This window comes from Chlamydotis macqueenii, chromosome Z (assembly GCF_036417535.1).
Source record: "Chlamydotis macqueenii isolate bChlMac1 chromosome Z, bChlMac1.mat, whole genome shotgun sequence".
NCBI classification, from domain to species: Eukaryota; Metazoa; Chordata; class Aves; order Otidiformes; family Otididae; genus Chlamydotis; species Chlamydotis macqueenii.
Window position 1 is genome coordinate 57,323,008 of NC_141593.1, and position 4,068 is coordinate 57,327,075.

At 36.8% G+C, this 4,068-nt stretch overlaps 1 non-coding gene across 1 annotated transcript; it reads right to left on the reverse strand.

Moving 5' to 3' along the window:
• Positions 1-726: 726 nt before the first annotated feature.
• LOC147596363 (U6 spliceosomal RNA) lies at positions 727-833 on the reverse strand. Its single transcript, XR_015261534.1, has one exon. It is a non-coding gene; the product is annotated as a U6 spliceosomal RNA (small nuclear RNA).
• Between the last annotated feature and the right edge of the window lie 3,235 nt (positions 834-4,068).

Below are 4,068 nucleotides of genomic sequence, written 5' to 3' on the forward strand. Positions count from 1 at the left end.
CTCTGACCCTGTGGTGGTTTAGCCCAAGTCACCACACAGTTTCTCACTCACCCTCCCCCTACCCAGTGGGATGGGGGAGAATTGAGATAAAGACAGTTTACTAAAATAGCAAAGGAAAACTACTAAAATAACAGAATAAAAGGATATTAATATATACAAAATATACAAAATGAACAATGTACGATTTCTCACCCTGTGATGTCTGAATGACCAACACAGCCCATCCTGAGCAGCCATCACGGAAATTACACTCAGTAGCAAGCAAAAGGGGGAAAGCAAGCTAGCAAGGTAGAGGGAACGATGCCAGCAAGGGAGAGAGACGGAAAGATGGGTGCCAAGGATGCCAAGGATGGAAACGATGCCCAAATGGATGCCCCCTCCCATGGACAACACCCATTTATATGCTGAGCATGACGTTTATGGCATGGAATACTCTCTTTGGCCAGTTTGGATCAATTACTCTGTCTGTCTTTTACCCAGCTTCCCGCATCTGCACGTTAACAAGACTTTAATGAGACTTGGAAAGCCAGACAGTGTCCTTGGTCTCACTAACAACAACTTGTATCATCAGAATGTTTTTATCAACATTCTTCACACACGAAATCCAAAACACACCAGCTACTGAGAAGAAAATTAACTCCATCCCTGCTGAAACCAGGACAGAGCCTCATCCAACCTGGCCTTGAATGTTTCCAGGGATGGGACATCAGTCACCTCTCTGGGCAAAAATACATGGAATGCTTCATGAATCTGCATGTCATCCCTGTGCATGTGCCATGCTAATCTTCTCGCTATAGTTCCAATTTTAGTGTATGTGCTGCTGGAGCGAGCACATTCTAAATGTTTGTTGAAAAAATAAGTGCCACCTGTGTCTTCGGACAAAGGAAAAAGATGTTTCTTATGTTTTGTTTTGTTTTTTTTTTTTCTTGTCATAGTCAGAGTATTATGGCTTTATCTGCCTACAAATTGAGAAAGAGTCTTTTGTGAGATTCACCTTTTTTTTTTATAAAATTGCTAAGTAATGTAGTGTGGTTCATAAGCATAATGAAGAATTAAATGTATACAAAGTAGATTTAGGCTTGCTTTTACAAAATACAGGCTGAAACTTAAAGCAATTTGTATTTAGAATACTTAATGGCTTATTTTTCCCCCTTTTAAAGCTGTAAGTACATGGACAAAATAATACCCTGGATTCATTTCATCCACATTGTGCATAATTGCATTTAAGAACTACTTTCATTTAAAAAATTGAAATCTGTAAGACAAAAAGTTTGTAAACAGTAAAGAAGAACTTGGCCTAGTAGGACCACATCTAAAAGAGGGAGAATTAGTGTTAACGGTTCACATTGAGTGCTTTTTGGAAATGTGGGGTGTTTTTTTTTTGTTCGTAGTGAGGATTTTTGTAGCATCTTTACTTTGACAATCAGGACTGAACACATGTTTAGTTGCTTACAGGATCAGATCATGTCCTGCTCTCCCAGCCCCACCTGTGATGTGAGCCAAAAGCATGACAGTGGATGTGACCAGGAGAATCATGGCAAATGCACAAACAGAAATATCTATGTAGAAGCACTGTTAGAGTGTTATCCCATACATGTGAGGTGGAACAGGGATTTCTTGAACTCCCATAGAATGGTCAGTAGATCCACATTTTTGCGTAACGTGTTGACTGCTCCACACAATATCAGGACATCTGCTGAGGCTTAGATTTTCAGCAGTTATGTTTTCATCTCTTTGTAACCAGGATTTGAAGCATTTTAGACAAGTATAAATTCTTACTTGAATGTCAGCTGATTAGTAAGGATTGGTCTCAGTATGTATTTGCCAGTGTATTTCTTTTACTCCCCCTGTGACAGCTGCCAAAAGTAGTAGACATCTGAAGGCAAACATCTCAAGTTCTGTAGCATTAGTCACACTCCTGAAGACAATAATACGTTATAGATTTCATGCCCCTTTCCTTTTCTGCATCTCTGTTCAACACTTTGATTTCTCAAACAAAAATGCAGATCTGACTCCATCATATGTATAATAACACTAAAAGTTTTAATTCATATGCCTTTTAATGACTACATTTTTTTTTTTCTGTAAGAGTTTAGCATGAACAGAATCCTTATCCAGTTTTCACTTCCTGTGTCTGTAATATGACAACTCTTTTCTTTCTAGATACATGAACAGTCTGAGTTGGGGGTCATAATATTATTTTTCTGTTACTCTGACAGAAACGAATGTCAGTATCTTTGCAATGTACAGCATGGCTGCCTGGAGCTGCCTTATTTTGGCCCACATTTCTTGTGTGCTACTGGAGTTTCCATAAAAAAAAACAACCAACATGTAAAACTCTGGATTATGTTTCATTTTTACTAGGTAAAGAATTACGTCATGAGAGCTCTGTTTCTTTGTGGAATGCTCTCCTCACATTGTATGAGATATTATTGCAGTGTTTGTAGCTTTGTACCTGCAGAGATGAACCTAAGTGACTATTAATGGAGAACACAAAAGAAACTTCATACAAGAAAGGGGACATGACATATAAGGCACCAGTAAATTCCTCGGATGATCCGTTCACGCTTTGTGTAGAACAGAAGTTGACATATTCGGTTCTGCTCTTTCCCCAAATCCCAAATGACACAGTGGCACTTGCATAAGAGAAAATATCATATATTTTCCTCAGGATTTGCATTTTATTACTAGGACTAGATTAAAAAAAAAAAAAAGCTGGGATAGCGCAGAAAATTCCTTTATCTTAGTTATACAAGCTTGTTTTTTAAATTTGACATTTGGAATTGTTTACAAATAAAACTTTTTTGTTGTTGTTGTTCAGAAGATGTATTTGCTCTCAGGAGCTTAACTTACCCGTCACATTAAACCTATCAAAATGTTATTTGCGTAACATTGCACCTATAAGTACTGGCTCATGAAAAAACTGATGAACTTTTCTGAATACATGCACATCAAATAGCCTTGAGCTGACAATATAATAGTGTTAGAGAAAACTTAGTCTATATTAGTATATATGCTATATATAGTATATATTTTCCATAATATATGCAGCATAGTTTGAAATAATCAAGCATGCTGCAAAATTGTTTTGAAGTATCACCCTTTCTTTTCTCTATTTTTTACTTTTTAAAGTTGTAGTGTCCATAATTCATATCCAAGACATTTTGTCTTTATTTCTCCCTAAAAAAAAAAGAAAAAAAAAAAAATAGATGTGACCTTTTTAGCTATTGGCTGAAGCTTTCATACCTTCTATGTAGGTTTCCATTAGTTGAAAGTGGTTTTAGCTAGCCAGATCCATGCATTTCAGTCAATTACTGGCTTCTATCTTGTTGTTATCATAAAGGGCCATTTCTTTCTTAAAATGGTCAATTAAGTTCATGGAAATAAATGGATAGGAGTGTACAATTTGTTAGCAGCACTCTCAGAATTACCCTGGCACTGAAGAAGAAAATATCGTAGATTTTCTTAATGAATAGAAATAGCTTTCATCAAAGTAGATGCTGTTTTTTCATAGGACTTTTTTTTTTGCCTTTTGGCCACAATTGAGAGCTAACTATGCAGCAATCGAGTGTTCGAAAGCTCTTAAAATATCCACAATGTACTTAAAGTAGAACTCTGTGGTTTTACTTAACTATTCCATTAGTTTCAGTTTGTATAAAGCATATTACAAAATCAATTGAGGCAGTTGTTTTCAGCTGAAAAGCAGTAGAGTACAGGTTCATTTTTTTATCAGGAGGTAATGTGATAGAAGAAATGAGCAGATGGAGTAAATGAATCAAAGGGAAATTATTCAAAAGCACAGAGGAAAGTTAAAGCAATGTCTGAGAGAGCTAAAGAGATATAAGAGTAGCAGAAAGCACTATAAGGAGTGGAGAAGCCCCTTTTCATTCACTTAGGAAACTGGAAACTATGACAAGGTCCTGTGAAATAATAGAAGATAGCAACTAGACTCACTTCTTAGGGAAGTCTGCCGCCTCCCTGTGGCCCAGGTTAAAGATGTGACAAGAAAACTTCCTATGCAGGTACAGCCCTGGGGTTATTGTCCATTACTGAACAGTGAAGTTGCAA